At 44.3% G+C, this 22,874-nt stretch overlaps 2 pseudogenes; one reads left to right on the top strand and one right to left on the bottom strand.

Moving 5' to 3' along the window:
• Positions 1-1,962: 1,962 nt before the first annotated feature.
• LOC114689314 lies at positions 1,963-5,232 on the bottom strand (annotated as a pseudogene).
• An 11,720-nt stretch (positions 5,233-16,952) lies between these two features.
• Positions 16,953-22,662, top strand: LOC114689313 (annotated as a pseudogene).
• The last annotated feature ends 212 nt before the right edge of the window (positions 22,663-22,874 follow it).

Genomic DNA, 22,874 nt, shown 5'->3' with positions numbered 1-22,874 from the left:
AATGACGACAATGATGACAACAATGACGACAAGGACGGTTTCTCGGGGAAGAAGGGTGGCTTCTCTTTCTTCCCGATCGCATAGGCCTCTGCATCTAGGGTCGGTATTGCGTATTTTCCAGAGTTGGTGAGCATCGCACCCTTCGTGTTAGGATCTTTCACCTCAGTCAGAAAACTGGTAGGAATTCCAGTGCTCCTTCTGATTCTCTGGCCGGATTCAAGGTTCTTATCCCCGTTTGTTGGGCAACTCTGAATATGATGACCAGGGACACCACAACGAAAACAGGTATAAGATGGAGGTGGTGGACCCAGAGGTTTCTTCACGGAACTGACTGGGTCGTATTCTCGGCCACATTGCCACATCATCGCTTTGATTTTATCTTCCTCCGAAGCATTGGCTTCAGCCAGATTGGCAGTCTCTGTAAGCTGGGCCAGAGAAATGGATGCAGAAGAGTCACCGGTTGCCTGTGTGGTTCCCATCACTGGTCCAGTTCCACTTAGAGCGTGAGTCTTCCTTGCCGACTTAACGCCTCCACTAGGAATTCTTCTGACAATCACAGATGAGTTCTTAGGAATTGGCGCATTGTCATCTGTATATTCTTCTTGCGTCTCTGCGTTGAAGATCCGCAGGTCGCTATTGGCAGCTTTCAGCTTTTCTCTGCCCATAATCTGCTTCTTTAAGTCGCAGAGGGAGATTTGGAGCCCATCAAAGATGATCATGTCGTAGTTGAGTTTAGAGGAAAATTTGTAGTGCACACAGGGCATGGTGGCAGAGGATTCTGTGGGCCAGGCCCCGCTCAGAGCCCTGATGTTTGCAGCTGGGTCTCAAGTAGACCCCGGGACCTTGATTGATCTCCTGTCTTCAAAGATGCTGCCTCAGAATAGAGCTAGCTCTTGGGGTAGAGCGTGAGACTCTTATGTCGGGGTCCTGGGTTCTTGCCCCACACTGGGCACCAGCTGTAGCACCAGTTCTAAATGGTTTGAACAGTAAAAACCCCGAGCCAGATACCACAGACGCCAAATGCCAAAAGTTCAGAGAGTCCAAGGGGCAACCCACAGCCAACCCTCACCTATCTTTTCTAGTCCTCAGCTGAAATGGTGAGATCTGCTCTCTAGGAATCCTCAGACTGAATGAGCTGAGATCCGGTCTCCATCTGCCTTATATACCTGTCTCCACCTCCCTGGTGCTGGGATTAAGGGTGTGGCCCAACCCCACCCATTGGCTCTCTTTCTCCCTCTCCTTCTCCCTCTCTCTTTCTCTCTCTCTCTCTCTCTCTCTCTCTCTCTCTCTCTCTCTCTCTCTCTCTCTCTCTCTGTCTCTCTCTCTCTCTTCTTAGACTGACTCAATGACTTAGAGCTAGGGTGGTCTTGATCTCTGGATCTTCCTGCTTCCTCCTCCCGAGTTCTTGGATTAGAGGTGTGTGCCAACAGTCCCTGGCCTCTGTGCTGAACTAGTGACTGATCAGCCCTCTGATCTTCAGGCAAGCTTTTTGATTTGGGCACAATCAAAATATCACCACAGTCACCCCCAGCTACCTAGGAGTTAGAGACCAGGCTACACAAGACACTTTAAAAAAAAAAAGTAATTTTTGATATCTAGCTCTACTGCTAGGATTGGAAAAGGGTAGAACTAAAGGCAGATGTTACGAATTAGGCACAATACCACTGTGGCAATGCTTTGCAAAATGTTAAATGGGAGAAGCAGCCGCCTGGGATATAAAGTTGACCGCAGAACTTGCCATATGTGTAAAGTATCAGAAAGGAGTGGAAATAAGCAAAACTGAAAACACAAACAGACAAACAAAACACTGGGGTCATGAGATGTTTAGAAACTTTTTATTTTTATTTTTCCATCCTTCAAGCTGATAGGATCATGTTCCGTTGCCCTCTTTTAACAAAGTTTTTGTTAAAATCGACAGTATCAGATGCTAGTATCAGGTGCTGCCCTCCAAACACCCAATCCAAGTTACTGGTCTACAGGACATATCCTGCCATCACTCCCAATATAGCTACAAGATCGGAGTTTTATAGAGTCAGTCTTTGCAGCCCGCTCTTTGGCTTTTTCAAGTGGAGGGTCAGACCTAGGAGAGTTTTCACGGTCCCCATCCACCTACTCTTGGGGTCCTTTAGAAGGTTTGAAAACATTTTCCTTCTTGGCTGTAGCAGGCATGTCCATTTCCCCTTTGGTCTTGTCACTTTTTCCTCTTGGTTTATCTTTTTCTCTCTTGTCCTTCTCAGACACTGCTTTGAAAGTGATGGATTCTGCCTCCGTCAGTTCATCCCCAACAGGTGTTAGGCATCGTCTCTCCTTGGGAGGGCAAACGGTGTATCTGCCTTAGTGTCACCCACACCCAACAACTCCCTGGATTGGCTGGAAGTCTCTAACAGCTCAGAACTCAGGAAGCTCTCACTCTCCTCATGCTTTCCCCGTTTTCCGTTTTTCTCTTATGCTTGTGTCATTATGGACTCCTGGAACGTTCCCACTCTCCTTCACTCTGGATTTTGTGTTCCCTTTCGGATTGTGACTATCTCTCGGTGGAAGGCTTTCCTGGATAGTTGCTGCCTCGATTTCTGTGTCTATGACGCTGTCCAGGAGCATAGTCTTCTCTGGGCCCTCTTGTGAAGGGTGAATTTCTGATATTAAGAGGTGAAAGTCTCTATGGAGAGAAGTCTTCTCTGGTAGCTGAGGGTCTAGCCTGTGCCCCCACAGCATACCCATGGTAGTACTTGTTGTACCATTCTCGGTAGGAGTTTCCCCTCCCATTTCCCTGGGGCTTTCTTTCTCAAAGAGGTCTCTAAAGTGGACCCTCTGCCCTTAATAGGTTTTGATGTCACGGCGAGTGGACCTTCTCTGAGGAGATCTTGACCGTGAACGAGAACCTCTATATGGAGGGGACCTTGACCTAGATCCATGATATCCTTGAGAACTGGCCCCTGAACCGTGATGACGGCTCTCGCCTCTGCCTCTCCTGGGGTATCGAGGTGATGGCGAATAGAAGCCAGAGTGTGGGCGGCTGGAGGATCCAGAGGAAGAGCTTGACCTTGTGGAGCCAGATCTTGACTTTGAGGAAGAAGCGTATGAACTTCTTGAATCTGATGAACCAGGACAGGGAGATTTAGACCTGGAAAAGGAGTGCCCTGGCTTCCTCTGAATCTTTTCATGCCCTGTCAACGCCTTAAGAAAACCATTGGTAAACTCGTCTAGCCTGGACTTTTTCTTCTCCTCTTCCCTCAGTCGTCGTTGCTCTCTGTAGAATTGTTCCCGGGACAAAAGCCGGGTTGGTGTTGTAGGCATGGTGTTTGGGTGAGCAGTCTGCACTCCTGACGGCCATACCCAAGGTTTCCATATAGTGGCAGGAGCTGGTGGAAACCCTGCAGGGGGGACACTGTCTCCTGAAGGCTGGGGCTGGTCAGGAGGGAAGCCAGGAGAGAAGTGTGGTGGAGGTACACCTGGAGGAACAGGCACAGAGACTGGAGTTCCTGGGAGGGATGGGCCTTGAGCCCTCTGGGATCTTTGGCTGTGCTGTGGCCCGCGCTCTGTGCTCCTATGACAACTTCCTTCCACTCTTCTGACCTTTTTCGGTGGAGAAACCAGTTGGCCAAGCTGGTTGAAATGTCCCCAGCCTGGTGGTGGTCCACCACCTGGAAGAGCGGCACTTTTTCTTACCGGACCAGTTGTGGGCACCCACTGTCCCTGCAATGAGGACTGTGCCAACCGAGACGCAGTTCCAAGGACAGGCACCTCGTGACCCTTTTCCTGAGTAAGAGCCCCAGTGGCAACTGAGGAGGCTCTCTTAGGATGTTCTGGCTCCAGCGCTTCGGCTGGTAATAATTTATCACCCGAATCCCGAAAAGGGCCGTCTGGCTTTTCCGAATGGACTGGGATAGACACTGTCGCAGTCAAATCCGGTACCGGAGCTGGGGCAGAAGATGGAGTTCCAGGCACAGAGGGTGCCAAGGGAGCCGGACTTGAAGTTAACGAAGATACAGAGGGAGCTGGGAGAGCTGAGGAAGACGTCACTGGGATCCTCCGAGGATCCAGCTGTCTCCGTACCAGTGTTCGGGCCAGAGGCTGGGGGCTCCTCTGAAGGAGTGGTCTTGGTGGTGGTATTGGGGGTGGGGGTGGAGGGAACTGTTGGCGAGGTCCTTTGGTATAGCCAGTTCCATTTTCGAAGTTACTAACAGCCTGTCGTAAACACTTGTTGGCAGTTAAAGCATCTGGAGAAACATGGTTCTGATGACATGTTGGACATGTATGTTCATCTGATTCCAGGAGTGCTGTCCTAATGCATTCATCACAGTAACTGTTTCCACAGCAGGGAATGATAGCAGCATCCACCATGATGTCCTTGCAGATGAGGCACAGGAGCTCCTCCGGGATAGGTTTTGTTTCTTCTTCTTCTTCTTCTTCTTCTTCTTCTTCTTCTTCTTCTTCTTCTTCTTCTGAAGATGATGACGACGACGAAAACAATGACGACAATGATGACAACAATGACGACAAGGACGGTTTCTCGGGGAAGAAGGGTGGCTTCTCTTTCTTCCCGATCGCATAGGCCTCTGCATCTAGGGTCGGTATTGCGTATTTTCCAGAGTTGGTGAGCATCGCACCCTTCGTGTTAGGATCTTTCACCTCAGTCAGAAAACTGGTAGGAATTCCAGTGCTCCTTCTGATTCTCCGGCCGGATTCAAGGTTCTTATCCCCGTTTGTTGGGCAACTCTTAATATGATGACCAGGGACACCACAACGAAAACAGGTATAAGATGGAGGTGGTGGACCCAGAGGTTTCTTCACGGAACTGACTGGGTCGTATTCTCGGCCACATTGCCACATCATCGCTTTGATTTTATCTTCCTCCGAAGCATTGGCTTCAGCCAGATTGGCAGTCTCTGTAAGCTGGGCCAGAGAAATGGATGCAGAAGAGTCACCGGTTGCCTGTGTGGTTCCCATCACTGGTCCAGTTCCACTTAGAGCGTGAGTCTTCCTTGCCGACTTAACGCCTCCACTAGGAATTCTTCTGACAATCACAGATGAGTTCTTAGGAATTGGCGCATTGTCATCTGTATATTCTTCTTGCGTCTCTGCGTTGAAGATCTGCAGGTCGCTATTGGCAGCTTTCAGCTTTTCTCTGCCCATAATCTGCTTCTTTAAGTCGCAGAGGGAGATTTGGAGCCCATCAAAGATGATCATGTCGTAGTTGAGTTTAGAGGAAAATTTGTAGTGCACACAGGGCATGGTGGCAGAGGATTCTGTGGGCCAGGCCCCGCTCAGAGCCCTGATGTTTGCAGCTGGGTCTCAAGTAGACCCCGGGACCTTGATTGATCTCCTGTCTTCAAAGATGCTGCCTCAGAATAGAGCTAGCTCTTGGGGTAGAGCGTGAGACTCTTATGTCGGGGTCCTGGGTTCTTGCCCCACACTGGGCACCAGCTGTAGCACCAGTTCTAAATGGTTTGAACAGTAAAAACCCTGAGCCAGATACCACAGATGCCAAATGCCAAAAGTTCAGAGAGTCCAAGGGGCAACCCACAGCCAACTCTCACCTATCTTTTCTAGTCCTCAGCTGAAAGGGTGAGATCCGGTCTCCATCTGCCTTATATACCTGCCTCCACTTCCCTGGTGCTGAGATTAAGGGTGTGGCCCAACCCCACCCTTATCTTTCCAGAATCTTGGATTAGAGGTATGTGCCAACTGTACTTGGCCTCAATGCTGAACTAGTGACTGGATCAGCCCTGTGAACTTCAGTCAAGATTTTTGATTGGGGCACAAACAAAGTATCACCACAGTCACTTTCAGCTACATAGGAGATAAAGACCAGGCAACATGAGACTCTTTGAAAAAAACAAATTAAAAAAGAAGCATCAATATTTGAGTTTATAGGAAATCTCTTGGTTTTAAATATTTGTCTATCGTCTTTTTTCATAGCTAGATTTTTAATACTCTTAATGCTTAGCCTCAAATTTTCTATCAGTCTAATCATATTTCCTAGGAAAACTTTCAGGTCTCCCAAATTTTAAGTTTTATTTGTGTTTCAAGGTCTTTTTACGTAGTCGTTTTTGCCCAGGTGTTCCTGAACTCTGATGGATCCATTTGCCTCTGTCTAAACTTCTGAGATTTAAGTTGTGTGCTTTAATTCTGTTTATTCATTATTTTTTTTAATTCTTTGAGGCAGAGTCTCCCTATGTAGTCCTGACTGTTTTGGAACTCTCAATGTGATTCAAGCTGGCCTGAATTCAGATTTCTGTCTTGCTCTGCCTCTGTGCTTGGATTCAGGGCCACAGCTCCCTCTGTGCTTTTATGCTTAACTGACATTAAGACTCAATTCTCTTCCCCACTTCTGTGAGGTATGTTTTCTGCTTCCACTCATCAGTGGAAGGATATCCAGGATTTCTGCTTTAATGTATGACTATAGGAGGATTTCCGGCAATTAGATAAAAGCCAGCATTCCTGGGGAATTTGTGAAGCCAGTTTCTGTGAACCAAAGGATTCATTTCCTTACTTCTGGCAAAATCATATGGCTCTCCAATTAACACGTATGAGTGGCACCTTTCAGCATCAAGGCCCATGCCAGTCTCCAGGCTCCCTCAGTCCCTACCCACAAGTACCTGTTAAACATTTCAAAGACTCCACACCAGTTTCCTGGCCCTTCCCTCTCCCCAGCTACTCACTCTTCTTGTAATCTAGATATTCTCACTGTTCTAGGTTGGCTCTTGCTCTTCTAAGTTCTCATTGTGGTCTATCCCCTGCTATTTTCCCAATGCTCTCACTGTGGTCTATCCCCTGCTATTTCCCCAATGCTCTCACTGTGGTCTATCCCCTGCTATTTTCCCAATGCTCTCACTGTGGTCTATCCCCTGCTATTTTCCCAATGTTCTCACTGTGGTCTATCCCCTGCTATTTTCACTGTGGTCTATACCTTGCTATTTTCTCCTCTCTTGCACAAAGTCTTGGGCATGTCCAGACTGCTGTCCATATTCAGTTGACTTCTTTTTCTCTTTGCTCTGACTCCCCCAGAAGCCTCTGGCTGTTTTCTCTCTCTCAATAAAACTTTAACCATAGTATAGGGAGGTCATGTAGGAAATGTCTTTATTGTGTCCCCTCAAATACATCAGGTGCCAAACCCCTTTGATAGACATAGAACTATAGCTTCTCACTTCTGTTGTCTTTCTGAGCCTGGGTTACCGCACATAGTATTTTCTATGTCTCACCAATTTCCTGAAGTTTTATAATTTCCTTTTTCGTGTGGCTGAAAAAAAAATTCCATTATGTATATGGACCAAATTTCATTATTCATTTGTCCTGTCAGAGTTCAGTTTAAACATTAAACATGAAGAAGTTAATTTTCTGTGTGTGTTTATTTTGTTTTACAGAGAAAGAGAGAAAAAACAAAGTTGGGTGGATAGGGAGATGGGAGGATCTTGCTTGAAATGGGGGAGGGGAAAACATCCAAATATATTGTGTGAAAAAAAATTTTTGTCAATAAGGCAATTTAAAAAAAAAACAGATTGCTGTCTCCAAGGCAAAAGCACAGACATGGGTAATATAGAGGCTGCTTTGTGACAAGGAATCTGTGCACAGAAGAAACCCCTCTCTTCCTCTTCTCTCCTCCCATTCTCCCTTGTCCTCCCTCCCACTCCCTGCCTGCACCTGGGGACCTTGAACCAGTGTCTAAGAGGTGAGGGGGCAGGCAGAGCAGAGCAGAGACTGAAGCTACAGTAGAGGTCCAGGAGAGTGCTGAGAAGAGCCTGAAAGAGCAATAGGAGAGCAGAGGCTGGAAAGGGAGGGACCCGGATGTAGATGTCTGTCCACCATCAACTTCAGACAAATAGTCATTTTATATCATGGATCTTTGGGGTTCTGACTTATTTTCCACACTCCTGGACTCACTGAAGGAATGGCACTTGCATCCTGTTGTCTTCTAGTATTTTCCATCAATGTTATGTTCCTGAGTTGCTCAGTCCTCAGTAGGAAAGGGTACCTTACTTGATCTAACAAACCCAAACTGGTGACTGGTCCACAGGTCCACAAGTGCACCTGCTGGATTGACTTTCCAACACTTCACAGTTTCAGCGTTTTAAGTTTTTAAGGACATTTAAGGTTTAGTTTACTTCTCCTGGGTTGCCAATTATTTATTGGTGTTTATCTAATTTTGTTGCAAACTTAGGTAGATTTACCAAAGTAAACTGATATCTTTATGAGTTCCTCTAGTGAACATTAATATTTTCTACTGTCTTACAAGAAAGTTCCATATAGAAATACTGTCAGATTTTGTAAATGTTTTTGCTAGGTTTATTTCTTTATTCTTATGTTATTTATTTAATGGTATATAAATGCAGATTTGACAGATTCCTGAAATCCTTCAAAGGGCTGTGAATTGTCTTTTAGATTTCAGTGGTCTTAGTTTTTCACCTTATTTTTATTTTTTATTATTTAATGTTGTATATACTTTTTATTATTGTTATTGTATGGGGGCACGTACGAGCCAAGCACACATGTAGATGTCAGAAGACAACTTTCAAGAGTTTTATTCGCCATCCACCTTATTTTGGTCAGGTTCTTTCTTGATTTTTATTTGCTTGTTTTGAGACAAGATCTCTCTGTGTTTAGCCCTGCTGGCCTGGAACTCATGTAGATCAGGCTGGCCTCAAACTCACTGTGATTTGCCTGCCTCTGCCTCCACAGTGATGGGACAGGATTAAAGCAGTTCCACCTCCCCATGTTCTCTTGGGTTTGGTTTGGTTTGGTTTGTTTCTAGCTGTGTTAATTACTCAGGGCCAGCTGCTTCTGAACTTCCAGGCAGGGCTCCTGTTTCTCCCTCTCTCTGGCACCTCACAGGAGGAGGCTTTGACTGCAGGTGCAAACCACTACAGCCAGGTTTTTGTAGGTTTGGGGACCCAGCTCAGGTCATCAGGTTTGTGTGACAAGTGCTGAGCCATTGTACCTCTTGTCAAATGCAATGTCTTCTTAGCATACAGAACAGTGGATTTTCTCATTGTTCTTCATGTACATGTCAGTGTGTGTCTCATTTGTTCCCTTCCCCACTGTTCCCATGGGTGCCACCCTCACCACCACAGCTCCTTCTCTTTTGTCACCCTCTGCTTTCTTATTCCAGGCACAACACTGCAGCTCCATTTCCTCCCTCCTCTAGGCTCTCTTCCTCTCCTCTCATGACCTTTATTCAGTTCTATGTCCTACTCAGATAGACAGAGTGAGAGAAAGAGAGAGACAAACATATATACATACACACATACAAATAGATGGTTTTTTAAGTCTAATTTCTACATATAATAGGAAACTTTTATTTCTGTGAGTTTGGCTTGTTTTCCTTGACATAGTAAATTACAATTGTATCTGTTTCCTATAAATATCATCATTTCATTCTTCTTTACAATTGCATAGAATTATACTTGTTATGTGTACATTTTCGTTATCTGCTTATTTATGACCGAATTCAGGCTGGTTTCATTTCGTAGCTCTTGTGAATAGTGTGGCTATTGTGAATAGAGCTTGTTGGAACAAGCTCGAATCCCTGGACAGAAACCATTTGATCGTGGTGTATGATCTTAGTGTGTTACTGAATTTGATTCCAAGAATTTTACTAGACTACTCAACTGTCTTCAATGGAGAAACTGGTACTTAGTTACCCTTCTTCAATGTGCATTATCCTGTTTCATTATCAGGATAACGCTGACTTCATGGAGTAAATTTCTAATTCCCTTCTATTTCATGATGCCATTTGATGAGCAACAGTGTTATGTGGTGGTATTGTGTTCCCCAAAATATTGTGTACCCTAATAAACTTATCTGGGGTCAGAGAACAGAAAAGCCACTAGATACTTAGGATAGGCAGTGGTGGCGCATGCCTTTAATCCTAGCATTCCATAGGCATAAATCCATCTGTTCAAGGATACAGCCAAGCTTGGTGACTCATGCCTTTAATCCCAGAAAGCAAGCTTTAATCCCAGGGAGTGATGGTAGAAAGCAGAAAGGTATATAAGGTGTGAGAACCAGAAATTAGAAGCATTTGGCTGGTTAAGCTTTTAGGTTTTGAGCAGCACAGTTCAGCTGAGAACCATTCCGATATGAGGACACAGAGGATTCCAGTCAGCAGAAACAAGAGCAGCTGAGAAGTTGGCCAGGTGATGTTAGCCTGGCTTGTTCTGTCTCTCTGATCTTCCAGTGTTCACTCCAATACCTGGCCTCAGGTTTGATTTTATTAATAAGAACTTTTAAGATTCCTGCTACAGTGTTATCTCTTTTTTAAATGTTTGGTAGAATTTGAAAATGACTATCTAGTCCTGGGCTTTTCTCTGTTGGGTTATTTTTCAACTTTTATACTCTTATTTATTGCTTGAATCTTATTGGTTGTGGTGGGTCTATTTAAGATGTTTGCACCTCTTGGTTTAATTTCGGCAGGTCATGTGTCGAGGAATTTACCTGCTGCTAGATTTCCCAGTTTACAAAATAGAAGTTTTCAGTGACTCTGCATTACTGGACATTTCACTGGACTCTGTGGTCACCCTTTTTCTTTGTTTTTTTGTTTCTTTGTTTCTGTTGTTGTTGTTTTTGTTCTTTAGACAGGGTCTCACTATGTAGCTCTGGTTGTCCTGGAACTCACTATATAGAGCAGGCAGGCCTTGAACTCACTGAGATCCACCTGTTTCTGCCTCCTGAGTGCTGGCCTGCATCACTATACCTGACTTTTACCTCCCTTTTAACCACCTTATTTTTAAATTTTTGATTCTTCTCTCTGTGTTCTAGCAAGATTGGGTAGTGATAGATTAATTCTGTTTTTTAATTTTATTATACATTTTAGATTACACTTACATCATTTTTCCCTTCCCTTTCTTCCCTCCAAACCCTCCCACATACTCCTCACTCTCTTTCAAATTCATGGCCTCTTTCTTCATTAATTGTTGTTACATGCATATGAGAATATACATACATATTCCTAAATATCTCTGTTCAGTCTGTGTAATGTTACTTGTATGTGTGTTTTCAGGGATGACCATTTTGTATTAGGTAACTAATGGATGTGTTTGTCCCTGGAAAACAATCTTTCTCCTACTCCAAATTCATTAGTTGCCTATAGTCCTTTTTGTAGGTCTTTAGGTTTCCTGTTTATTTCTTTCAAAGAACCAATTCATTGCTTGGTCGATTCTTTGTAATGTTCTTTTGGTCTCCATTTCATAGAAGTCTGCCCTGTTCTTCATTATTTCTCACTACCTACTGCTTCTCATTTTGAATATTCTTCTTTTCCCTTATTTTTTTCCCCAGAGCTGAGGACAGAACCAGGGATTTGTACTTGCTAGGCAAGCGCTCTACCACTGAGCTAAATCCCCAACACCTGTTTTTCTTAAGGTACATCTTAGGGTTATTTATTTGAGGTTTTATATTTTTGACATAAGCATTCACAGCTATAAACTTTCCTCTTAAATGTGCCTTGGTCAGACCCATAGGTTCTGATAGGTCATATTTTTATTTTCATTTGATCCTAGGGACATTTTTACTTTTCTCTCTGATTTCTGTAATAACCCACGAGTCATGTGAGCGTGAATTGTTCAGTCACTGTACACACTTGTAGTTCCTGGGTTCTATTTTATTGTTGGCACAGGGTCTCACTATTTATCTCTGGCTAACCTGGAACTTGCTATGGACACCAGACTGGCCTCCAACTCTAGATGTGTAATTTTAAAAAGGGAATCACAGGGCAATGGGTGTTGGGGCAGCTTCTTTCTGGGTCCTTGAAAGCCGGAGGCCGCAGGTTTCATCGAGGAGGAGCAGGGGAGTCGTCTGTCAAGCTTATGGACTCTTGTTTTACCTGTGGTTTACACTGTGGCAGCATCTGTACCAGACAGATATCAGCAGTCCACTCCATTCTTTGTGTCCCACCGTCCTCTGCTGGTCACATCTATATTTGCATTCCATGGGCTGCGCAGATTCTCTCACCCTTCTGAGCTCTTCAGATCATACCCACTAAAGGTGCCAAATGTTTGCACTGGAGATGACTCTGGGCTGTTTGGGAGCGTGAAAAGAAAAACCACAGCACTGTAATCAATGTAAACAGAGCACATTTCCTCACACTTCAGCATTAATCACCCTACGGTAGAAACACAGCAGTGAGTACATTGTACAGCCTTGGAACATCAATGTTCTCCAGCTCTGTAGCAGTACACGATGGGCTGGCTGGTGGCTCCAGAATCTTTCCAGATGCTTCAGGTTCAGGACTATCAAATTCCAGGATTATATCAGTAGATACGATTTGTCCCTAGCCACCGAGACCTGGGCTAACTCTCTATGCTCTTCCCAGCCTAAGCCCAGATTCTGTCTCTTGAGTTTTTGGTTTGCTAGTGTCTGGCCTCCTATTCTCCATGACTGGATGTTCCCTAATCCAGAGGTGTGACAGGCAAACCTGAGACCTGTGAATGTTGCCGGATATCCAGCCCTCACAGTAGCCCCCTACCCAACAGTCATCTGCTGGGGTACTGCTGTCTCCTCAAAGCCTGCAAATGGATCTGAGGCTTGGGAGGCTGTCTGTGAGTGCCCATGCTTTCTTCCCAGGCCAATGCTTCCTGATATGGTGGCAAGGAATTGAACCAGGCTGGTTGGAGGGGCCACAGCAAGACTGAGGCTGTGAAAACTTTATTGAGAACAATCAGACTTTTTATACTGTTTTCAGAAACAGAATATAGTGGTAAGTGAACATACAGGGAAACACAAAGTGGCTAAACAGTCAAAGAGAATGCCCAAATATGCTTCAGCAGTAGCAGATGCTTTCTACACAGACAACTTAGCAAGAAATAGCAACCAGGCAGGGACAGCTAAAATTCCATTAATTCCTCCCCTCGGTCAGTACTTTCTTCATCTGAGTCGTTGTTGGTAGGGAGACTCTGTTCTTCATGGATCCACAACTCTGTCACCCCAATCACCTTTTCTTCCTGTGTCTCTTCTGGAGACACTTTGGAAGTTCTCCGTCCATCTTCCATAGGTCTAGTCAGTCTTTCAGGTATTCACACTGACTTTTTAGCACCCTGAGGAAAAAACACAAACAGACCTTCGGCCCCACAGAATTGCTGGAGTCGGCTACTCAGTTGGCCAGATTCAACATCTCTAAAGGACCCTGAAATTTTTTTTAGAGTGGCCCAAAAATGTTCTCAAGCACTGAGGCCATCCTTGTCCAAATTTATAAAATGTCAAGTATGTATAACAGAAAATAAAATATTGTAAAAAGTGGCCATGTTATCTTTATCCCCCTCCTTTATTTTTAAATAACATTTAAGTTGTTCATTAGCTCTTTCTGTAAAAGATTGACCCTGAGTGTTATATGGAATGCCTGTGATGTGGGTTATAGCGAACTCTTGCTAAAATGTTTGAAAAGACTTGGCAATGTATACAGGACTGTGGTTGTTTGAATGCAATTTGTCCCATAAGCTCATAGGGAGTGGCACTATTAGCAGGTATGGCTTTGTTGGAGAAGGTGTGGCCCTGTTGGAGAAAGTATGTCTCAGTAGGGGTGAACTTTGAGGTCTCCTATGTTCAAGCCACACTCAGTGGAGACTCAGTTCACTTCCTGTTACCTGTGGATCAAGATGTAGAACTCTCAGCTCCTCCTCCAGCACCATGTCTGCCTGCACACCATCATGTCCCAAAAGGATGATAATGGACTAAACTTCTGAAACTGTAATTAAATGTTTTACTTATAAGAATTGCCATGGTCAAGGTGTCTCTTCACAGCAATAGAGATCCTAACTAACACAAAGAGCATTGTCATCAGTTTTTAATATTTTGCAGGGGCCTAAAACAGGAAAAGCTCTGAGTAAAAGGGTAATAATATCCTTAACTGCTTTTTCTGATAGGGAAATAGCAAACATGAGCAATGAATAAATGTCCACAATGATATGAATATAAATCAGCCTCCCAAAGCTAGGGATGCTGTGGATATAGCTCTGTATTACAAAATGCCAATTGGCCAGTAGCCAGGCAGGAATTATAGGTGGGACAAGCACAGAAAAGAATTTGGGGAACAGAAAGGCAGAGATTCAGGAGACGCTGCCAGCCCCAGCCATGAGTACCAACATGTAAGATATTGGTAAGCCACAAGTGGCAAGATATAGATTTATAGAAATGGGTTAATTTAAGATATAAGAACAGCTAACTAGAAGCCTGAGCCATTAGGCCAATTTAAATAATAAAAGCGTCTGTGTGTTTATTTTATAAGTGGGCCACGGGATTGCAGGGCTTGGCAGGACCTGAAGAGAAACTCTCCAGCTACACAGGGACATGATTAACACCCATGTGCCCCAGGGAAGGAGTGGACCTATTGTTAAAATGGCTTTTTTTTTTTTCAGGACCCAAAGCCTGCTGTCCTGAATTGGGTTATTTCCTATTATCTTACCATGTGTTGGATTATCTGAGCCTTTTGTGAGTATACTAAATATCCTGTGGCTGCCAGAAAGTTTAAAATGTTAATAGAGTGTCTTAAAAGATTCATGTATTGTGTATGCAGTGGTCTGGCAGCGTGTATGCCTGCCTGCATGCCTGAAGAGGGCACCAGATCTCACAGTTGTGAGCTACCCTGTGGTTGCTGAGAATTGAACTGAGGATCTCTGGAAGAACAGCCAGTGCTGTTAACCTCTGAGTCATCTCTGCAGCCAATATAGTGCTTTAAGGGTAACTTAGTAAGTCTACAAATGAGGAGACCACCTATGTACTGAGATAAACGTCTGCTCTTTAGAGTCAAGAACTCTCTATACACCTGGACAAGGCTATTGTTGCAGGATAGAAACCCAAAGACCACTCAGCATGATCAAAGTTTGAATTGAGAGTCTGTATTAAGCCTTGAACACATATTGCAGGGAGTTTTTAAAGACAAAGAACGAACACACACACACACACACACACACACACACACAAAAAAAAAAAAAAAAAAAAAAAAAAAAAAAAACTACATCCTGGTTGGCAGTTGAAGGGGAAGTGAATCAAGACAGCAGCTTAACAAGATCCAAGACTTGCAGTCTGCTGGGGATTTCCACCCTGAGCTTCTAGAGCAGGGTGTAGGGCTTTCCCTCTGGAAACACGGCCATTGCTTCTAATCTCTGAGCCATTTCTCCAGCCCCATTAAATGAATAAACACCAGGTAGCACACTAATTGTCTATCCTGGAGTCTCTACATCCCAGAATGGAGGATCTTCTTGAGGTAATATTTCTTTTATTTTATTTTATTTTTTAAAGATTTGTTCATTTATTATGTATGCAGTGTTCTGCCTGCATGCATTCCCGCAGGCTAGAGAGGGCACCATATCTCATTACAGATGGTTGTAAGCCACCATGTGGTTGTGGGGAAATGAACTCAGGACCTCTGGAAGAACTGCCAGTGCTCTTAGCCTGTGCTCTTAACTTCTGAGCCATCTCTCCAGCCCCTGAGTTATATTTCTAGAGCAACATTTCAGGTGTCCTTCTTTGCCACCTTTGCATACAGCACTCATGTGAAAGGAGACATATGCTCTGGGACCAGGTGGAGGGGTACACTCAAAGAAGCTAAAAGGCATCTTCCTAACAAAAGGGTAGGACATTCAGGAAGACCTAAAAGATGAGAGGAACTAAACCTCTGAGTCTCCTGTACACAGTTCAGTGAATCCTAGGTGCTAATCAACACCAGTTGTCACAGTTTCATGCAGGGAGCTGTCCTGGGTTCAGTCAGGCAGAGCAGAAAGTCTGTATTCAAAAGGAAAGCAATACTTTTACCTGCCACTTCCGGCCTCCAGTTGCTAAAGTGACTTCAGCAGAAATAGGGATCGATGCTGGAGCTTCCAGAAGACCCAATCCTACAGTCATGTTCTAGAGCTATAGTAACAGAAACAGTGTGGCCCTGGTACAAAACCCACACGAGTAGACCCGTGGAATAAAAGAGAGGACCCAGAAATCACCCACACAGTTACAGCCACCTAAGCTTCAACAAAGCCCTAAAAATACACATTAGAACACAGCCTCTTGACCGACTTATCCTACCTCCTGTTTGTGCTCACTGCCCATCTCTGAGTCTCATGCTTAGGCAGGCAGCTTTCTAATACAATCAGACACCACGTCCTTCTTTAGGTCTCGGTGGCTTAAGAGTCGCGTGGTTGGCAGCAGCCATTCTGACAGGGGTGAGACAGGATATGAAAGCAGTTTTAATTTTCATTTCCCGGATGATTAAGCACCATTACTCTTTTTAAAAACTTTTAAGAGTATGTATTGGTCATTTTTATTTCTGAGGATTACCTTTTAACATCCACATAATTATCCCTGTAGTATAGGCTTCACTCGTGAGATTCCAAGTGTCGCCCTGGTACTAATTTCTATGGGGCTTTTAATACTTCATGTGATGGAGATCTGCTGGTGACAAATCCTTTGCTAGACTATTTTGTCAGGAAAGAACGTCATTATTTTCTGTCCAATAGGTGGAGAGAGAGAGAGAGAGAGAGAGAGAGAGAGAGAGAGAGAGAGAGAGAGAGAGAATTAAATTCTAGGTTGATGGGTTGTAGATTCATGGTCCTTGGTTATATAAACCACCTGGAAAATAAGCATTTTAAATAAAAACTTGAAGATGGTGGTCTGAAGACATACTGAAATGGAAAATGGAGTTTAGAAGCATAGAAAAACAGGTTATGAACTAAAATGCATATCGTGATGCCGTTAACTGTTTTAACACATGTCTAATAAGTGTAAATGCGTTAGGAACACACAACATATAAAGATCTGCAAGTATGAAGGGTTAATGGTGGTTAGTTTTCACTTCTGAGGACAGGGGGTAAGATCCTGATAAAAGCTCCTCTCTCACTCCCTAGACTAGCGTGAATCTCTGCTCCTGCCAGAAGCTTTCCACTGCAGAGAACTCGGCCTTCAGGCAGAGGCAGCAGCTCAGGGCTGTAACCCACTGGGCCAGGCCAACAGTGAGGAGTTCTGCCCACGGCCCAGGATGAGAGTTTAGCTGGAGAGAGAAGGGCTGGTAAACAGTCCAATCCACCCTAAACCAACAGGGAGCTCAAGCTGGCAGCGTGCCAAAGACCTGCAGCCGGACAGGAAATCGGAACAGTTTCGTTTTCCCCAAAGCAAGGTATGGAAGTTAGAAGGGTTGATTCCAACAATTGGCTGTGACCACTGCCCAACCCAAGCTGGAGACAGACCTGTTCCTCTGTGCCTCAAGGCGGGTGACCAGTCCCCCACTGGAACTCCACCCGACCACAGACCCGCAGGATTTGTGCCAGTGGCTGAGTTCTGGAAGGCAAAGGTTCGTGCCTGTTTCCAACTTCAGGGGAAGAGGAGCAAGAGAACTGGGAGTTCTTTCCCTCAGATTAAAAGAGGTGAGGATTGGGCGCGACTTCCAGGGGGCCAGGGTCGAATGGGAGGCGGGAGGCAGAGGGCAGGGTCTGAGGAAGAGTTTTTCTCCTCTGGAATGAGTTTTATCCCATTTTGTGTAATTAATATAGGCATATGAATAGATTCGGTAAATTGATTGGTTGGTAGATGCAGACTGATGGGCAGGTGACGGAGCCCTGGGAGAGCCGCAGAGCAGGAAGGAATGAGAACCGTGGGAAGACCAAAAGAGAAACTAAAGACACCAGGAACAACTCGGAAGCTCAATATATCTAAAGTTTAGGATTATTAAAGTTTAACTTACGAGTTTCAAGTTTCCCGGTATTTAGTAGACTTCCTATTGGTCTCTTGGTTTCCGCAGCTTTGGCGGGGAGCGCAGCCAAACATTTTAAAGGAAAGGCGGGACCTTAGGGCCAGCCTGGCAAACTTACTGGACCTGGGATTGGAAAGCTAGGCTCCAAGTGCTTAGGGCCCTGCAGTTCCTTAGCGCCACCACAGAGGTCTTGCCCGCCAAATCCGGAACCCGGAGGCTTGAGCAGTTGAGAATTCAAGGTGACATCTGTGTGTCTCTCCTGCCTGAAGACCCAGGTATTTTATCAGGCTCAGCCACAAGTTCCTTAAAAAGGATGAGGGTGATAGGGGATGATCCGGGTGGTTGCCAATCTGACTAGGCCAGCACAGGGGAAGGGAGGCTCGCGGAGGAGTGAGGGACTGGGATTGGGGGATGGGGTTGAGCAGGACCATGCATGCCTGAATGCCAGGGCTGCCCTCAGCAGCAGGTTTCTGTGCTGGCAGAGCCTGTCACAGTTAGCAGGTGCAAGTTAGATGCCGAGAGTGCAAGTGCTCAGACCCCCAGCTGCAGTTTTTGAAATTGCAATGTTGAAAGAGATTCTACAGAAATAACTTAGCAAGCCTTTTAAAATACTGTCCTTAACTGAGGCGCTGAGAGGCAGAAATAGCACTGTTACTGTCTAACCCGGAGTTTATAATCTAGAAGCTGTTGGAAAAGAGCCAAGGACCCTGTGATTTTTGTTTCCCAAATGTCTCTCGTTCTACAGCTCTATTTCTTTCTGTTCTGTTTCTACCCCAAGATAGCCGGTTCCAACTTGTTTTGCTCAGTGTACTGCTCCAGGCCATCTAGAGGTTTGTGCATCCCACCCTTACTTTCCATACACATCAGTCAGAGGCCTAATCTTTCACCAACAGTTTCTAAGGTGGTGTAAGGGAGACAAAGATCACTTTTCTTCAGTTCTCATAGAAAGGTGCTATTGACTCTGGACCAGTTGTCCCACAGGCCCCTCTATGGTAGCTCACCCATTTCCTGTAGGGAGGCATTCTGCCTATCAAACTCTAGTATAGCTTTATTCTGTGTCATATGACATTTTTAAGATTTTACTTCCTAAAAACTCTGTTATCTGGAGCTGGAGAGATGGCTCAGCAGTGAAAAAGACTTCTTGTTTCTGCAGAAGACCCAGGTTCAATTCCATTCAGGCACACATGTGGCAGTATTGTGTTCCCCCAAATATTGTGTACCCTAATAAATTTATCTGGGGTCAGAGAACAGAAAAGCCACTGGATACTTAATTAGGCAATGGTAGCACACGCCTTTAATCCTAGCATTCCAGAGGCATAAATCCATCTGTTCAAGGATACTGCCAAGCACGGTGACTCAAGCCTTTAATCCCAGAAAGGGAGCCTTTAATCCCAGGGAGTGATGGCAGGTAACAGAAAGGTATATAAGGCGTGAAGACCAGGAACTAGAAGCTTTTAGCTGGTTAAGCTTCAGGCTTTCAAGCAACAGTTCAACTGAGATCCATTGGGATGGAGACACAGAAGCTTCCAGTCTGAGGAAACAAGAGCAGCTGAGAAGTTGGCCAGGTGAGGTTAGCTGTGGCTTGTTCTGTCTCTCTGATCTTCCAGTGTTTACCCCAATACCTGTCTCAGGTTTAATTTTATTAATAAGAACTTTTAAGACTCCTGCTACACACAAACCTGAAGGATTATTTAATATATAGGCATATGTGTGAATGATTATGTTGACTGAGTTACTTGAGAAGACCCATTCTAAAGGAAGGTGGCACCATTTCCAAGCTGTGGTGCCTAGACTGAATAAAACAGCCAACTAGCTGAGTACAGGCATTTCTTGTTCCCTCTTCCTGACCGTGGGTGGTTACACTGTGACCAAGCTGTGCAAACTCCAGCTGCCTTGTCTTCCTGGCTCTGGTCATCCATACTTCTCACCTTGAGCCAAACCAAGCCTGCCTTCCTCAGTTGTCTTTGTCAGGGCATTTTATCACAGCGGCTAAGAAGTAACTAAGACACATGGCTCACCTTTTTCTCTGCAGTATCTTTCTTTGTGGGCACATCCTTCATTCCCCATATCGCTGTGATATTCTTCAAACTTTTTCCACTTATTGCACTATATTTCTCCTCCTGCCTTTTCAGCAAAAGCCTCTTTCCAGAGGGGGTGACTTTGTTTCCTAGCTGAAGAGGAAAAAGGAAGGCATTAGAAGATTCTAACTCCTGCCTCCCCCACAGCTATAAACCTAACCTCAATATCAACAGGTTTGCTTTTCTCCTCTTTGTCTTCTTCCAGATTCTGAAACACAATCTTTTCCAAACTTGTCTTAGTCACTTGGCCTCCTCCTCCATCTTTAAGTTCTCACTTCCCTACTGGCTGTCTCTCATCCATGGCAAATATTGTTAAGCCTTTCTTATCTTAAAGAAAAAACAATCTTCCTCCTTCTCTTCTCTGTATCTCTCTTTTTTAGTAAGTTTATCTAATGACTGCCTGTCTACATTTGGTAACACTATTCTATACCTAGTATTCATTCCTCAAGCCATTGCCACATAATGACAATTAGTATAGTTTTCTTTACGGGATATCTGTGTGCCAAAGCTCAGTGTTAAGTGCTTGGCCAATTATTTAATCCTTACACTGAGTCATCTTAAGGTAGATGATCCCTGCTCTGTTAGCAAGGACATAGGGGTAGGCATTTTAAATATCCAGATAAATATAACAATAGTATGTGATACAATTGCAAGCCAATTTTTGGAGCCCATTAACTATGGTCGAACACCTTGCTCAGCCTTGATGCAGGGTGGGAGGGCATGGTCCTGCCTCAACTGAATGTGCCAGGCTTTGTGACTCCCCATGGGAAGCCTTACCCTTTTAGAGGAGGAGGTGGGTCAGCAGGGGAGTAGGAGGCAGGATGGGGGGGTGTCTGTGGTTGGTATGTAAAATGAATAAATTATTTCTTAAATTAAAAAAAAAAATGCAAGCCAAGCCATGTGTGTTGTCCCTCTCCTCTAAGACGTCAGCTTCTGCATCTTTTCATAGTTACCATTTGTGTCATCCACTAAATACTTTTGGGGGGGGGATAGTGGGGGGGCATTTCAGGATAGGGTTTCTCTGTGTAACTTTGACTGTCCTGGAACTCACTCTGTATGCCAGACTGGCCTCGAACTCAGAGATCCTTCTGCCTCTGCCTCCCAAGAACTAGGATTAAAGGCATGTGCCACCACTACCTGGCATTTCACTAAATCATACAATAGACTTTCCAGTCTCAACTTGCAACACCTGTCAGTAGCTTATGTATCTGAATTCTCAGCAGGTGGCCCTGTGCTCCGTTCCCCCATACCATATTTCTTTTGTTTTTCTTCTGCCTCTCTGGGTTTTCATGACCTTTTTGACATCTCCTTCCAGTATATTCTCTATTAATCCCCTAATTAAATGGGAAAATGTTCCAAGCTCTGAAATCTCATGCCATGACACATCCTTGCATTAGGTTATCTCTCCTGCTACTGTACCTCAATGCTGATGGCTTCATCCTGAAAATTCTAGTGAGTAGGTGACATTAGCTCCTCCTGGGAGCATTATTACACTACAGTTTAATAGCCAAAGTAGTTCAGATCCTCTTTAATGTGTTTTTCCTCCGATAACCCATATCACATGTGATGGTAAGTTCTACTTTCATTCCACCTTCAAACAGTTTTTAAAGACAAAGGACTATTTCTTTCTTACTTGCTACTTTACTGCTTTGATAGTATATATTTGACTTAGATTAAATATTTTCATTAAGTAGATGAATGAATTGTGTGCATGAGAGAATTAATATTAATAAAAGTAAAACAAGTGTTTGGACTGTTTGACTGTAGGACCAACATGGAAACAAATCTCTCCTTTGAGGTGATAAAGTCTCACCCAGACTTGGTCATCCATGTAAAAGAAGTGACTCTTGGGGAAGAAAACCGAAAGAAAATGGACTCAAGGAAGAGAAAGCTGGAGAAGACAAACATTACAAAGGCTACCTGTGCTCTGTTAAACTCTGGAGGAGGAGTGATTGAGATACAAATGGCCAACAACAGTGATTATCCTGTGGAGATGGGACTGGACTTGGAAAAGTCTTTGATTGAGCTTATCCAGTCTTCTGATTTGCAGAGTTTCTTTGAGATCCAACAACGAGGGAACCTTTTTTACATTTTTGTTAAATCTTGGAGCTGTGGCCCTGAAGATGGTTCTGCTAAGCCTCCCATTTGCAGCCTAAAATCTTTCTTGTACCGTAGAGCTGAAACTTCTTACATTCCCATGGATTCTATAGATGCATTCACATTTCTAAAGGATAAGAAGGGTGTGAAACATAGTCTGACTGATGAAGGAATTCCACCTGTTAAAACTCCCAGAGTTATGCATCAGAACAGCCCTAAACCAAATTCTCCTTCTAAAATTTTCCAGAGTGAGAAACTTGAATATGGTCAAATCTTGCCTTTTCCTGAATCTACTTATATAGAGTTTAAACAATTCTCTACAAATTACGCCCCAGACTATATAAAAAATAAAATTCCAAAGTACATCTCTGCATTTGCAAATACCTGTGGAGGCTACCTTTTCATTGGAGTGGATAATGAGACTAAGGAGGTCCAGGGATGCCCAAAAACAATGTTGACCGTAACTCTTTGGAAAGAGTGGCAAATGAAGCAATATCCAAGTTGCCAGTTTTCCATTTTTGTTCATCTAAAAAAATGTGTCTCACCAGACCAGAGTCATAGATGTGTTTGAAAAGGGGAATTTGCATGGTTATCTCTGTGCGATCAAAGTGGAGCCTTTCTGCTGTGTGGTGATCTCAAAGCTCCCACTTCATGGAGGGTAGATAAGGAGAAAGGCATTAACAGACTGACTACTGAGGAATGGGTGAACAAGTTGTGAATGCTGGTCCAGGTAAGAAGGGAGAGTTCTTCCTTCTCTGTCCTTTCCAACTGTTTTGAGTTCCTCTGTCTCCTTCCCACTCTGAAAGTCTGAGTTCATTACACCTACTGAAGTTAGCTTTCTCTGGATCTCATGCTATTTTGGATACAAGAAATGTGTAGGACTGGAGAGATGAGTCAGCAGTTGAGAGCACTGGCTGTTCTTCCAGAGGTCCTGAGTTCAATTCCCAGCAACCACATGGTGGCTCACAACCATCTATAATGAGATCTGGTGCTCTCTTTGGCATGCAGGCATTCATGCAAGCAGAACACTGCATACA

The sequence above is a fragment of the Peromyscus leucopus genome, unplaced genomic scaffold (genome assembly GCF_004664715.2).
Source record: "Peromyscus leucopus breed LL Stock unplaced genomic scaffold, UCI_PerLeu_2.1 scaffold_1664, whole genome shotgun sequence".
Taxonomy (NCBI): Eukaryota; Metazoa; Chordata; class Mammalia; order Rodentia; family Cricetidae; genus Peromyscus; species Peromyscus leucopus.
Note: the sequence above shows the minus strand (reverse complement) of the source record. Positions and strands in the feature narration are given on the sequence as shown.